This window comes from Vanessa cardui, chromosome 13, assembly GCF_905220365.1.
Source record: "Vanessa cardui chromosome 13, ilVanCard2.1, whole genome shotgun sequence".
NCBI classification, from domain to species: Eukaryota; Metazoa; Arthropoda; class Insecta; order Lepidoptera; family Nymphalidae; genus Vanessa; species Vanessa cardui.
The window spans coordinates 13,507,291-13,524,458 of record NC_061135.1 but is presented as its reverse complement, the minus strand read 5'-3'; the positions used below and the strand labels follow the sequence as shown (position 1 = coordinate 13,524,458).

The following is a 17,168-nucleotide window of genomic DNA, read 5'->3' as shown; positions in this document are numbered from 1 at the left end:
CATCATTTCAGAAAAAAAAAACATTTTCATTTTTAAGACCGCTTATATATTTATTTTTGTAGGTACAATTACTTCTGTATGCGGTTATAACAAAGTTGTAGGTACATTGTTTTACAGTGGTATAAATATATAGAATGATTAAAATATAAAGTTTTAGTAGTAACAAAATCTAACAAATAATTTAAGTAATAATATGAAAACCTGATAAAAATTATGAGTAGTATAAGAGTTGAGTCTTTTCTTTCTTTAGTGTATTTCTGAAGCATAGAAAAAATATCTTAATTAAATATGCTTAGATAATTTATTTCAACATTAAGGCTCGGAATCAAAGATGTGAATATACATTAAAATAAACTTTTTAAACAAACTACATTAGTAGGTATATAAAAGAGTTTGTTTAAATTGTATGTAAGTTAAAAACTTTCCCAATCCTTATGTTAGTCGAGTTTAAATAAAATAAGTTTAAGATCAACGACTTCTGGTGACTTAGAAGATAAAAGCGTCACGGATTTTGTTGTGTGAAATTAATGATAATAATTCATGACGCAATTTATAAGTTACGTATAAATACTCAATTCGTTATGTTGGTACTAAAAGAAGGCGAAAGTGGTTTTGCAGTTGGCAGAATCACTTGTCAGTTTATTAGACGATCCTGTCAAAGTAGGCAGCTGTTTATGTTTTGTATAATTATTTTACGAGTGTTTTGCATAACTATTTTACCGTATTGTTTATAAGTCGCTATATTTATCGCTTTTAAGATTATAAAGTGACACATATTCTTGATAATTGCATTCATTCGAACCATGTCAGATGTCAAGAGGTGAATAAGCTGTGTTTTGTGTCAACGTGTGAGTGACAGTTTTTTATATTGTTTGGGATTTGGTGCGATAAACATAAACGGTGAGTGGTCATTTCTTTCATACGATTCAATTTGTCTTCTCTTTAAGATTTCAATATTAATCTTAGTTATCTTTTTTATTATTTAATCGGTTTTATATAATATAAAATAAAAATAAAATAAAATTTAATAAATTAATTAAAACTATAAATTTAACATCGCAACCGTATAACTAGGTGTAAACGAAAGACTAATTGTGACATACATTACAATTAAATTATTTGGATGAAAGAGTCAACAAGTTGCGCGTGCGCAGTGCCGTCGGTTACAGAGGTCGAGTTGTAGCGAAAGTTGTTTGATCTTGATGTTAAGGAAGTGAGAATAGTTTTCCTAACTTAATTAGTCCATTACATAAAATATAATTATCATTCGTATCATATTAGCAAAATTATTTACATTGATTGATATGTTTTCATACAAAACTGTTTATTTTTCTTAAGTCTAATCTAGAAAGAGAAAGCAAAATTTCTAGAGAATTGTTTGCCCAAAAAATTTAGCACTCCACACATAAAAGAATACAAACTTAAATTTTTTTATTTTTTTTTATTATGAAAAAAAAAATTAAAATGTGTTGTATAATATTTTTTTTTATTCTTTAATACCTATATACTATGAATAAAATATTTTAGCCTTTGTTAAATGTGTACACAGAAGTTTAAAACAAGTAAGGCAGGCTCAGAATTATTATATAATGTAATTTGTATTCCTAGGAAATGGTCTGCTCACTTCTATTGCAGTAAATCTCTTCACTTTCACCGTTTGGACTGGAATATTAAATGAATACAATGGATATGTTATTTGAATTATACATAGTATTTTCTTTATGATTTTAGTTTCAATTTGGTTAATGTGTGATATAATCTGAATGTAATCCTGTAATGTGAAATTTTTTGAAGGGGGCCAATTGTAATATATAATTGGCTAAAAATAAATTTAAATTTAAAAAAATATTAATTTTCTTCGAGGCAAACTAAAAATGCGGTAGAGCTGGACAAGGTTTTTAAATTAAACAAATCCTCGAAAGAAAGTGCTCCGGAAGTCAGTTAAATAACCCTTCAACATTACAAGTAGATTTACAAGAAAGGCAAATCTATGTTATAAATTAATTTATTCACAAGAATAGAATATAAAAAAATAATTTTAACAATTGTAAAATCTTAAATTTAAAGAGTAACAAAATCGGGCGCCTGGATGTTTACATCCATTTAAAATACATTAAATTTAATTAAATATTATAAATTGTAAATTTTTCAAAGTTAACAAAAAATATTTTAAAGTTATACTAAGATATGTTATTAAAAGTTTCTCCAAAAAAATATATATTCAAATAAAAATTATTAGAATTAGGTGTAAATAAAGTTACAACAATGTATAAATATTATTTTTTAAAAAAAAGTTTGAATGCCAAATTTTCATAAGATTATAAAATGTATACTAAATCCCACGAAGTTCCAAAATTGCGGTAAAAATAAATATGTAAAAATTACATACCGAAATCCAGAAGTTAAATAAATGTTATAAAGTTTTCACTTCCTTTACGGTTTCTAAAATTTTATCTTCAAAATATCCAAAGAAATTAAGTTCAAATGTTCTTCGAAAAGCGTTGACAATAATCCACTCGAAGATACAGCCAAAGAAGATAATTCAAGGAATAATCCACGATAACACAGTTGTAGAAAATAACTGTAGAAAATAATGGTAGAAAAATACCAATTGAAAATAAACTATTGAAAATATCCATTGAAAATAATTGTAGAAATAAATTGTTGAAAATAACTGCAAAAGAGAAACAATTCTAATTAGAACCTAACACGAATTTCGAAAATCTATAGTTTCACTTTAATAATTCAACCAACTTACCCGGTCAATTCCGGTTATTTTCCAAAAATAACAAAATGCATCATGGGAAATATTCTAAAAATTCCCTGTAAAGAACCACAATCGTTGTTACGAAACCGAACAATTGAAATTAATTCAAATTTCGAAGAAAGTTTTTCGACTTACCACGAGGCGACAAATATCCAAAATAATTTTTGTAATCCGACATGGATTTACTTCCAATCGTTTAAATTAAGACATATCGTGCCTTAAAACTTCAATTTTCAACAATATTCAATAATTTAAACCAAATAAAAGTTACAAAAACTTTGAAAATAATTTAGCGTCACATTTCGACTTAAAAGGCGGAAGGAAAGTGAGGTCTTAGACAAATGTCAAAGATCATCTCAAAGATAATATAAAGATAATAAATCACAATTAGGTCAGGAACGCATAATGCATAAAAAGTGCATTTTTATTTTAAATGTCAAATTTAGCGGTATTTTTAAATTATGCATAAACATAGCCTTAGAAATGATTGTCAAAGTCAAATGACAGATGACATCCGATAACCTATGTTAGAAATTTAATATTTTTTTGACGAAATTATTTAAAAATGGATGAAACATGTAACGTGCGCCACAATTACGTTACAATCCTTGTAAGGCTATTTGGTGATACCATAAATAACATTTGATGTTTGTACCAAAAACTTTTTGTAATTTTCTATTAAAATTATTTTAGAAAGACCACATCGATTATCCTTGTTTGTAGACCAGTGTCTACAGCTCTATATGAATTAGAAATCTTAATTAAAGTCCATCAAGACATAGGATATTTGTTATGTTCTTGTCTATTATTAAAATTGCTTAAAGAAACTTTTGGCATAGGTTGCTTGGCAATGAAAGAAAGTTTGGAATTTATTCTACCAAATTGATTTTCCGCAAGTGTTTGTCAGTATTCCATCATAAAGTATAGGATTAAGGCAAGAATTTATTTAAAAGTTACCTACTCCTGTTTTGCTAGATTTTTTACTATAAATACAGTCACTAATATTCTTCCTGAAAAGCCTGTATGAAAAAATTTCAGCGGTGTATGGACTGCTTGCAGATGATCTTTTGTGGCTGGGTACAGTATTGTCTTCAGGGGTGTTTCAAGAGAATTAATTGATGCAAGTACAGGTATTCTAATTAGGCTTCATTGATATAAGGCTGTTACATTTAGGCACATGGGAACTCAAAGGCATTTACAAGCACAAAGAGATTTATAGCATTACTTTCTCTTTGTAAGACCTATCCTTTCGGTCACCGCAGTTCCAATGGATCAACCAGAAAATTCAACTGTACAAACGTACGTTATATAAATAACTTTAATGACAGGTATAGTCATTTTGTTTTAAATAAACATATGAGCTCATACTGTTTACTGAATTGATTATTATGAGTTAAACGAACTTATGAAAATATTGTTTAAGAAATTTAAATGGTTAACAATAGTATTTGGAATATATTTTTACATAAAAATAATGCGGGTATTTTATTCTTATAAGATTTTTTCTTTATTTATTTTTTTCTACACGAAATAATTTCTCGTAAATGCTGAACACTGTTGTAAATACAGAGTATCAATGCAATTTATTAATGAGTTTTTTATCTGTGCACTCATAATTCAGAGTATATTTGATTGATTGTGATGAAACTTTGTATAGCTGCCTTCAATATAGAAAGTTGTTGACGTGGTAGTCGAAAAACTCGTCCAAATAAATTAAGCCTGAAATCCACATCGACGAAAACTACGATTACGACTTTTACTTCGAATCTTAATTATGATCATCTCGAATTAGTATTTCGTTATTATATTTGAATCTCTGAGAGATGTTTACATAAATTAAACGGACTCTAAAATTAGAAACAGCTAGTGAACTAAAGATAAAAAATATGTTTATGAAACTACTAGACTTTTTTTTTCTTTTTTTTTGGAATAGGTTGGCGTACGAGCATATGGGCCACCTGATGGTAAGTGGTCACCATCACCCATAGACAAGGACCCTGTAAGAAATATTAACTATTCCTTACATCGTCAATGCGCCACCAACCTAGTGAACTAAGATGCTATGTCCCTTGTGCCTGTAGTTACACTGGCTCACTTACCTTTCAAACTGGAACACAACAAAAAACAGTACGCAGTATTGCGTACTGTTTTTTAGCGGTAGAATAACTATTTTAAAGAAACCTATACTGTTCCTTAAGTCGGAGTTCACATAACTTAGATTAAAAATGATCATCTCAGTACTTTTGGATTTCGAGTAATTCGTGAACAATCATTCAAACATATTATTACGAAATTAAACACACGTGCTTAGAAGCCTAAATCGTAATACTCAAATATAATTCAATTGTATATTATACGCATACATGTCGAAATTATAACCTTCTTTTTTTACCCCTGACGCAAAAACGACGGGAATTAATAAGAAAGCGGTAAGAAAAATTACGTCGACTATATTAACATTATTGTTTATGGTAGGACTTTACCAAACTACACACATCAACATTGTCTAGGGATATTTTGAATTTACTCAATTATTTCAAAATTTAATAAAGATAACCTGCAACATGTTTATATTTTTATAAAGCCCATTTATCTGACTATACTCCAAAATAAAAAATAAACCATATTATTTTGCGTAAACAATTTTATCCTTAAATAAAGAAAAAAACTTAAAATATTGGTAAAACTAACAATTAATGTTTGTCTCAAGAAAATGTGAAAAATGTAGAAAAGTTATTGTTTTTAACAGTCATATGAAAAATCAGTAGCCTGTAAAACTATCCAGGACATTTATAACGTCCTGCAACAATTTTTCATACTTTGGATTAAGTTATCCAAGTCTTGCTGCGGTATATTGTCCCAGGTCCGACTAAGATGCAAAAAAGTGGCTCATCCGTCGCAATATTTGCAGGAAAATTCCTCGAAGCCTTTCTTTGGAGTATGGCCCACGCTTGCTCTATGGGGTTTAGGTCAAGTGATTGAGCGGGGCAGCCTAAGACCGATACGTCTTATTCCTACAACCATCTCGTCACCACTCCCGCTGTGTGCGGACGGTTGCTATCGTGCATGAGCGTGAATTCTTGGCCCATTTTTAGTCTATGGGGCTAAATTATTGGCACAAGCATCTCGTCACGACATTTTTTGGCCGCCATGGTGTTTCTGATCCAAACGAGGTCTGTTCTTCCACCAAGATAAATTCTCGCCCAAACCATAATTATGCCGCCGTGGTATAAATGGACTTTCTGAAGATGTTGCAGACGGCTATCATGACCAGGGAATCGCCAAACACGTACGCTACGTGTATCGGGATGGAAACCGAACCGGGACTCATCGGTAAACAGCACTACAGACCACTGGCTATCTTCCAAAAGCAAATTTACACGAACCCACTCTAGTCGTCGTCCACGATTTCCTCGGCGTAGTGCTGGAGTACGAAACGGCCTGCGAGCATGAAGGTTAGCTTCATGCAGCCTTCTCCTTACGGTTTGGTCACTCACAAGCAACTGGTCCTGGCTGGAGCCTCTGAACCAATTGAAGTGCCGTAACATTTGGTTCTCTTTTCGCGGCAACTTGCAAATATCGGTCTTGTCGTTGATTGGTTATGCGCTTCCCACCTGGATATCTTTCAGTCACTAAACCAGTAGCACGGTAGCGTGACCATAACCTAGATATGACGTTTTGTCTTGTTCCAATCTCCTCAGCAATTCTCAGTTGAGTAGCCCCAGCTTTGAGCATGCCTACTGCCCTTAACATTTCTTCTCTCGTTAAATGGCACCGCTGCATGATGCACACAATAGGTTTAACTCGAAATTAATCGATAACTTGTTATAAAACTTAAATTTGACACAAAAAAATATTTTAATATGACGGTAGGTAAACGTAACCTTCGGCCATCGCTACTATTATGTCGTGTAAAAATTTTATTTTTATTAATTTTTTTCAAATTCAAATTTAGAATCGTCCAAGAAGGTTTATAAAATAGTCTTTCATCAAAAGATTTTAAAACCGGATATGATTTTTTGAGTTTAAGAATTTTATACAAAATATCCCTAGACGGTGTTGATGTGTATATAAATAAACATTCATAGACAATATATACACAATAATCAAAGTTAAATAATAAGCTGAGACGGTAATGTGTTTGAAGTAGAATATATTATTATTTATTATAATTTTAATAATCGTCTTTTCGTTACATTGATCCGAGTATTTCAGTTTAAATTAAAGTAAGACCAATTAACACCAACAGAACTATATAACTGTCAAAATTAATACTCTATAATTATAATTTTACTTAATAAGGCTTCGTCTATTAAAGTCTGCGGGACTTTTATACAAACCAATTAGATGGCTCTGTATCGCAATTTGTATATATTTCGTTGTTTAATAATAAGAGTACAACTTAAAAACTTGCTCTACTTTAAGGCAAAAATAAATGTTTTTTTGTTAGTGTTCTAGAATATAGCGAATTACTATTTTTGTGTATATTATCAGTTGTGTATATCTTGTGGAACATCTTTCAAAGATTTTAAAATCATTTAAATAGACGAGTGAGTTTTATAACGCATGTCTATTGTGAGATAAAATACAATAAAACATTGTATTGTTCGAATCACGATCACATGGAAATATTTTCTCATCGACGAGGTTGTTACACTCGAAAGGTCATATTTACGTTATGTATGTAATCAATTGATACGAATACGATTATGTGGGTCGTATTACGTAAATAACCACGAAGTTTCCAGGCCACTGCATTCGTATAGCAGAACTTTATCGATAAACGGCCGGGCGGCGTCATCGTGACGGTGTCGAATGTCGGATCTTCGCGAGAATGGCATATCTCATCATGTTAAATGAACTAAAACAGGTAACCGACTTTGTGAGTCACGGATCGAAAGCTAATGGTCCAGTGTGACGTGTCTCTTCGATTGTCGATACGAATACTATTCGATTTATGTACAAATGTTCCTCTTATTAAAGATTATATAACAATGTATTTACATATGTGGGATATTGATACGATTATTAACTATTCAAATAATGAAATGAAATAATGCTTACAATAGGATGCATTTTTTTTATAGTATTGGTTGGCGGACGTAGTGGTCGCCATCACTCATAGACAATGACGCTTTAAGAAATATTAACTATTCCTTACATCGTCAATGTGCCACCAACCTTGGGAACTAAGATGTTATGTCCCTTGTGCCTGTGGTTACACTATCTCACTCACCATTCAAACCGGAACACAACAATACTGAGTACTGTTATTTGGCGGTAGAATAACTGATGAGTGAGTGGTACCTACCAAGACGGGCTTCCACAAAGCCCTACCACCAAGTAATTTTATCGGTAGATGGTAATCTATCGGTATAAATGAATTGAATATAATTCAAACTGATTTTGGCCATGGCTGACTCATTCAAATTCTCAATTGGAATGACGCAGGACTAATTGTAGTGCTCAACTTTCTATTAATTATAAGCACTTTTGATTTTAACCACTCGCTACTATTGGAGCTGAGATGGTCCAGTGGTTAGAACGCGTGCATCTTAACCGATGATTGCGGGTTCAAACCCAGGCAAGCACCACTATATGTATATATGTGCTTAATTTGTGTTTATTATTCATCTCGTGCTCGGCGGTGAAGGAAAACATCATGATGATTGTCTAATTTCATCGAAATTATGCCACATGTACATTCCACCTACCCGCATTGGAACAGCATGGTGGAATATGTTCCAAACCCTCACCTTAATGGAAGAGGAGGCCTTATCTCAGCAGTGGGAAATTTACAGGCTGTTACTTTACGATTGGAACTCAGATCTGAGTGATCTGCGGTCTACCAGTCTCGAAATTGAAAGTATATATAAACAATATTTAAATATTATACCATGATTAAAACAGACCAATCTAAAATATATATTCCGTAGCCAACTATTTAACTAATACAAATAAACAACAAGATATTTACGTGTTAGCTTTTAATAGATGTACGTAAGATGTTTACTTTAACAACATACTGAATATCGAGATCAGAAGATTATTTGAATCGCGTTTTGTGAATAAATTTCATGTATAATATTAAATAAGCGGTCTTTTGTGCAGTTATTTTATTTTTGGTTTGTAGGTACATAGTGAACCGTTAAGGGATTAAACAATATTTTCTAAATCTCTAACATGACGAATGCATTTTTTCATCGATGACCAAAGTATACTTCGTACAAGTAAATTCAAATAAGCTTTTGAATAGTTGTATTACAAAGTTAAGTTATTGAGGTAATTGCTTACAATGTAATACCTACTGCAGAAAAGAATCAGCAGTTTGCTATTATTTCCTGCATCAATCATCAATTAAATTGAGTATTTTTTACCTTATATATATGCAATAAACTAATTTATAAAGTATACACGCTGAACCCGCTGCTTTGTTCGTTTGTGACGAAAATGATTTAAGAACATAATTTCTGTTCCATCATTACCTCCTCAAAGGGTAAAAAAGAAGCCTATGTCCTTAAGGATCATACTTGCTTCGTATGAAACTAAATGAAAATTGATTCGTAGCAATCAGACCGAAAGACAAACAGACATACTTTCGTATTTATATCAGTAGTACAGATTGCTACCCATTATTTTATTTCTGTTATATGTATGAGAATTATTTATCATTTATATTAAGACAACAACAACAGCCTGTAAATTTCCAACTGCAGGGTTTTGGAACATATTCCACCACGCTGTTCCAATGCGGGTTGCTGGAATACACATTTGGAGAATTTCTATGAAATTAGACACATGTAGGTTTCCTCACGCTGTTTTACGTCACCGTCGAATTATAAACACAGTTAAGATACAAGGGTTTTTTATTTTAAGACAATTTCAACAAATAAATTATATTGTAGGTTCTCGTATTCTTTATTTTCTAATAATGGATACATTTATATATTAATATAAAATATTCGAGTTTTTTTTTTTTAATAACAGATAAAAAGGCGGATGTGGAAAGTAATTTATGAGAACATTAAGGCAGTGAACGGGTAACCTTGTAACGCAGTAACGGTTTATAATATCCGAGTTAGTAATGAGAACGACTAAGATTTTCGTCAAGGCGACTAAGTTTTAAATTGTTTTGTTTGTAATTTCGCAACGTGATTAAGATTGATCAGGTTACCTCGTTAGCAAAATATTGAAAGTTAGTTTCCGCCCGCGGCTTCATCCGAATCTTGGGGAGTTTAGGTAATTCCCCCTTATAACTTGTGTTCAAAATTGTATGATAAAAGGAAAGCGTTTAAAGTACTAGTTGAACATACGACTTTAATTATGGAAATTGTATGATAGAGAAAGACTTGACTATTCATATCACTTTTAGTGTATCTAGTCCTTTTGAGTGAAATATTGGCATTTGCCAAACATATTTTAGCACGTATCATCAAGACCCGATCGATTTTGGCTACGGCACCCATATCCAAGGGAATCTCCAAAACTGTGAAGATCAAGTTATAGTGTTACTATACGCGTGTGCTTATACGAAAATATAATCTACATTAGTGAAGAGATCAGGTGTAGGTGATGTGGTTTCGGAAGACCAAGAGAAATGCAAATTCGTAATTCAGGGTTGCTACTAATACTTTTCTAAAATAGGGTGATGGACGGCAAATGGGTCAGCTTATTCTGGTCTCCACCGCCCGTAGATGTTGGTATTGTAAGAAATATTAACCCTTACATCGCTGAGCCCAGGTGACCTTTAGGGTGATGGATAGTTAGTACGCATGCATCTTAACCGATGATTGGGAATTCAAATTCAGACAAGCATCAAATTCCATTAGCGTAATTAGTGTTTATAATTCCTCTCCTACTCGGCTGTAAAGGAAAACATCGTGAGCAAATATGTATCCAAAAATTCGCATTGGAACAGCTTGGTGGAGTAGACTCCAATTTTTCTCCTCAAAAGAGTGATCTCTTTAGATTATTAGAAGGATATTTACTTTACTGTACTTATATCGCCTATGCACCACAAACCTTGGGAACTAAGAAGATATTATGTCCTTTGTATATGTGTATACACTGGCTCACTCACCCTTCAAACCGAAACAAGGGCTACTAAACATCGATACTAAGGGCTCCTGTTTTTTGGTAGAATATCTAATTGACAAAATGGTTGAAAAACAAACCTAGGTGAAAATGGGCACCGAACTAACTATACAATACCTGATTTGTACAAACCAAGCGTATCATTAACTAAATACCAGTACGATTGAGGTGCATAGCTACTGTTACGCTTCTTGGGTTCCTAGCGTGAAGTTATACAACCTTGTAACCTTCCTCATTAAACAGACTATCTAACGCAAAAGCAATTTATCAAATCGGACTGTTAGTTCTTGATATAAGCGAAAACAAATTAAAAACTTTGGATTTAAAAATATTGCAGCTATAAGCGAATATATCTATGATCATGTAACATGTATGTATATAAGTAAGGTTTCGTAATTTTATTTGAGGTTTAATTGTTAATGATCTTATTTCTTTCAATACTTTGTAACCCGTGATAGTGCATAGTTGCCCATAGGAATGGCTATTGCAAGTACTTGAAAACATTCCCTAAAATACATGCACAGACGTCCATTGACTATTTTAAAAATGACATTAATTTACTCTTCAAACCGGAATAATCATAAGTATTAGATTAAAGTTGAGTGGAAGGAATCAAACCCAGGATGAATACTATAAAATCAAAATATACTTAATTCGAGTAGGCTTTTACACGCACTTTTGAATCGTCATTTAACTTAGATTTTAACAATTTAGATTCAACCGAGAAGAACCGGCAAGAAAAGAAATAGTTACCTTACCCCAAGAAAGATTTATTGACTTTGCGAAGGCGTTATAAGCTTATCCTTACTTCTTGTGAACATACAATGATTATCACAGATTTGATCACTTTGAGAAAATTATATATTTCAAACTTAAAAAAACTAACACAGATGAGCATTGTATAATACAATGAAACTACGCTTTTAATTATAGAAGTATGAATGAAAGAGCATATTGCTGAATAAGTGATTACTTTCGGAAAATCATTGGATAAAGGGTATGAGGTTTAAATTAGTAAAAAGGTTGAATGTGTGGATGCTAACGAACATTCATTCAATAACAAATGAATTCTAATTTTATGTTGTAACGAATCTGGCTTTGCTTTGAAATTATCATCCATACCTCTGTAGTGCTAGTTGCTTGTCATATGTTTATACTTTGATAAGGAAAACAAAACAGATACTAATATTGTGAAATCAACTAGCATTACAAAACGCTACTTTGTTCGTTCAGTTTTTAATATGTTTATTTGTTATCAGTGAAACAATTGTGTATCTGAAAAGCCATATTTATTGGTTTAGTGAGTGCAGGGGATTGTCATTAGACACTTCAAACGAACCGATTGGATGGAAGATTGAGGCGATAGAGCTGCACTTCAAAATCCCAGAACACCTCAATATCACAATGGAAGATTTTACTGGACTTCTTCAATAACATACATATCTAATTATTACCAAAAACGTATATCACAGAATAATCGTATTGTTTGTACAATATATTATCTTTGTTATCGTCACTAAATTGTTTCTATTGCTTAGATATACTTGTCCACTTTATTGTCGCCATTTTATGTTTGGGGAACTTTACTAGGTTTTCTGATGACGTAACATTCCTGCAAATTGCCCTATAAAAGTTATTTGTGTTGATTCCTCTCCTTATTTTGCTTGGTAACTACATTTTTAATGGCAATAATAGATTTGTTAGGTAATTTGCGTATTATTTTTGTATAACTTAATTATATATTGTAAATATATATCAGTGATGGAAATGTTGAAAGAAAATTATTTATCGTCATTTGGACATATTATGAAAAGCCGTTTGATAACCGAAAAAAACGGATCCAATTTACGTAAAATAACAATTACCAGAAGATCCAGATTCCAGATGTTCCACGTCAGTGAAGGCTTTAGTATATTAATACATAGCAGACAACGTCGACCGACGGCTTGTAATAGTAAATATATTGTAACGAAATATGAGTTGGGCGTGAAGACGACAACCGATCGGGCTTCACTGCTACTGAGAATATCTATATCTATACATTTACTTACTATCACATAAGCCATCTAATACATAATAAATAAGTTATAGTAAAATATGGGAACGGAACAATAACTTTTTTGTCAAATTCAAACAACTTTTGACCGATCCTAACCGTTCCTACAGTACACTAGTTAGCCTAAAATATTTTTACTCTGAATAAAACAAAAAGCTTCAACAATTCTCTGAAATATTAGTGATCGTAATTTTGCTCATGTCAACAAGTTGGGAATTTACAAATACAACGTTTAGCAAATACGATTTGCTTATAAATTGTTAAAATACATCAATTTAAACAAGCTTGTGTATTGATTAAACCCTCATATTATGCTTCATTGAAATCATCATTTTACGTCTAAAGCTATCGACAAACCAACACATGTTTGAATAACATTCGTTCTGTATTAATATTATATTTATATACTATTTGTTTAAAAGATATCAATATAGAAATCACGATTTTATTTAATTTTAACACTGACTGTTCTTTCTATGTTATATTATTAACAAATGCAAATATGTGGGTAGACAAATATAAATATAAAACAAGTAGTTAATAAAATAAACATTCCTATTTCCTTTATACTAAAACATTAGTAAAATAACTAGTAATATTTGTGTGAGGGCAAAATGAGCACGATTTTGTTTGCTTTAAATGTTAACAAGAAAATATAAATATAGATATGTTTAGTATGTTTTAATTAACCGCGTTGTGTAATAAGATGTGTTATACTTGTCTATGGTTGGTATGTTTAAGGGAACTGAAGCATGTCTGTAACGTATTACGTTAATGAACGGAATTGATCACGCGAACGCTCACTGCGTTTATGTATTGGTCTATTTTTATATACATTTTCTAGGTCTGTGTTTTTGTTCTCATCAAATATGGAATTAGATAAAAGTTCATTGAACTTTTGTGAACTGTCTGTTTGTCGAGCGATACACTTATGAAAAAAAACAATATCTGTCCCAATATTTGTTCAATATTCTTTTGTTATAGTCATCTATAACCATCGAGGTAGATTCTCGACCCTTCACTCATCAGATATTCTACTCGTAAACGCAATTCTCGGTATTGCGGTGTACCCATTTGTAGGGTGAGTAAATCAGTGTAATTACCGAAATATAACATATTAGTCCCCTTAGGATCAACATGTTAACCTGTCTGCCTATATTTTAAAATATCTTAAATGGCAAAGCTGGACGTCACATGGGACTGACTCGTTTGCTAAAAGGGTATAAAATTAATGTTGCTTACGAAGATTGTCTTACCGACATGTCACGTACACATCATGTGCAATTGAATAGCTGGTTACTTTTAATTTATTGTTTTATTGTGTAGCTTTAAAGTAATAGTAAAAGTAAAGTAACAAGTCAAGCCTGCAGATTACCCACTGCTGCTCTTCTATTAAGGTGAGGGTTTTGGAACATATTCCACCACGCTGTTCTGTTAGAATGCACATGTGGCAGGATTTCGAAAAAATTAGACACAAGCAGGTTTCCTCATGATGTTTTCCTCCACTGCCGAGCACGAGATGAATTATAAACACAAATTAAGCACATATGTATAAATAGTGGTGCTTGCTTGGATTTGAACCCGCAATCAATGGTTAAGATGCACGCGTTCTAACCACTTGGCCATCTCAGTTCTCAGATTTAAAGATCAGCTCATTTTCCTCTATATGTTTATGTGTGTTTGGATACTCGTCCTGTCTACTTCCCATATAAACGTGATACTATGTATAGATAATATATCACAGTAGAGTTTGCCGTTTGTATGCCAATCACGCCCACTCGACCTTCCTATGAGGTCGCGATAAAATTAAATAATATACCTTATCTTAACTGTGACAAGTCAACTCGTGCGACGTGACTGCATGCTTCCTTGATTTGGTGTATTGTCGGAATTGCATGGATTCTATAAATATCTTACTTGACTAGCCAGACTAATAATTCGTCAATGAGACGTGTATTAACTGTACATTTAGACGATTATATTTAAACCATTTATTTCGCTAGACACATACATTACATAGATTATACACAAGAAAATAATTACATTTAAAGAACACAGTGTAGGTAGCGAGGGGTTCATCTCAGTATAAGCTGTGCTAATGCACAGCGCTGATTTTCAGATGTCTCCTGACTATTGGGTAAACATAAACACATGCGCGCACACAAAAATAATTAATGACCGTTTGCATTTGATCTACATAAGAACAACAATAACAGCCTGTAAATTTCCCACTGCTGGGCTAAGGCCTCCTTTCCCTTTGAGGTAATGGTTTGAAACATATTCCACCACGCTGCTCCAATGCGGATTGGTGGAATACACATGTGGCTGAATTTCCATGAAATTAGACACATACACATGCATTACATGTCCTCACGACATGTTCCTTCACCGCCTAGCACGATGAATTATAAGCACAAAGTAGGCACATGAATAGTCAGTAGTGCTTGTTAGGGTTTGAACCCGCAATCATTAACTAAGATGCACTCGTTATAATCACTGGGCCATCTCGACTCATCTAAATAATTCCATTTTTAAATTAGGTATGTGTGTGTATGTATATATGTACGATATGAGAACTGGATTAATTTAATTAATGTTGCTTTGATGATCGAGATTTTATCGCGGAAAATGATGTCACAGGGAATAGTAAAACACTGTTATGTTAGGCATAATCCAATTTCCATTTCAGTTCATTTTAAATATAAACGTCATGTTTCAATATGAATGAGTAAATGGGGCGCCTTAATAGGAATAAACCGCATGTTATATCAAAACCATACAATCATAAGAACTACGATGCTATGTCCCATGATTTAAAATAAAGAATTACTCTTTTATGGTAGAACTAGCGACCCGACCCGGCTTCGCATAGGTTCAATATTAAGACTGAAAATCTCTTTGTTTACGACATAATTTATCAGTGTTTCTCTACTATATTGTGCATGTATTGTATTCAAGAGGAAGGTTTATATGTATTCATATAAACCTTCCTCTTGAATCAATCTATCTATTAAAAAAACACCCTTCAAATCTGTTGAGTAATTATAAGATCTAAGCATACATACACACAGTGATACGACATTGTTTTATACAAAGTAATTTATGGTAGAATAACCATGCAATAAGTGATAGGTATCAAAATGGTGCACAAAGTCCAGCGACTGCATATATTAGAAACAGTTGTGTGAATTCCCAGAGATAATTTGATTTAAGAAAAATATCTTTGAATTATTTCTTACGTACCAAAAGGACGTATGTGTAGGATATGGAATAGATTTAAAAGAACTTAAGAATCTAAGTCATTATGTAAATACTATGCCCATTCATTATACTGATTTAGTCTGATTAGTGATTTCTTTAGTATCTGATAAAAAAAAGTTTGTAAAAAAATATTCTTGTTATAAACATTCGTATTTTTTAGTTACAGATTTATAATTTGCAAAAACGTTTGGATGAAACATTTTACAGGATTAGCATAGATAGCGTGTTTGTATTACAGAAATGAAATTTTACGCAAGATAGGAATAAAACTTGACAAACTTTTTTTCAACGAGATTGTTTTTGAAGTGAAAGAATACTCTGAATAGCAACTCTAAACGAAAAATAATGTTGCCATCATTTACATAAGATATTAGTGTAGCGGCTATTTTATTCAATTGTACTTTGTTATGGATAAACATACGAATCTTGTACAAGTTGATTTGTTTTTTTTTTTACATAGGTTTATATTATATAAAAGAAATAAACGAGTATGACGCCTGTATTACAAGATATATATTACGATAGTATTACTGGATTCTTAACTAGTTCAAAAGTAGCTAACACTAGTAGTCACCCGTGGCTTCGCACGCGTTTTACGGTGTTGGTTGTCAAATGTCAGACAAAAAGTAGACTATGTCCTATCTTGGAGTTCAAGTTTCTTACCAAATTTCATCAAATACGATTCGTTTGTTTGGTAGTGAAAGAGCGACAGACAGACAAATAGATTACTTAATAATATAGATTTCTCACATCACTAATGCTCCACCATCCTTAGAAAAGGACGTTATTTCCCTTGTGCCAGTAGTCACAACGATTTGAAGGAATGCTTTTTGGCGCTAGAATCAGATATGAGTAGGAAATATCAATAAGTGACTTTGGATGAAGGAAATGATTACGATTATGTATTTGTTATGCATTAATACACCTTACAATCATAGATTATATTACGTGTATTGCATTATATTTGTAATTTGATCTCAGTTCGGCTTA

At 32.2% G+C, this 17,168-nt stretch overlaps 1 protein-coding gene across 3 annotated transcripts in view; it reads left to right on the top strand.

Moving 5' to 3' along the window:
* Window positions 1–622: 622 nt before the first annotated feature.
* The window catches only part of LOC124534735 (furin-like protease 2), a 285,263-nt gene continuing 268,717 nt past the window's right edge, over window positions 623–17,168 (top strand). For all 3 annotated transcript variants that reach the window (XM_047110726.1, XM_047110727.1, XM_047110725.1), the window contains exon 1: window positions 623–900. The gene's annotated coding sequence lies outside the window, so the exon portion shown is untranslated. The remainder of the gene's footprint in view (window positions 901–17,168) is intronic.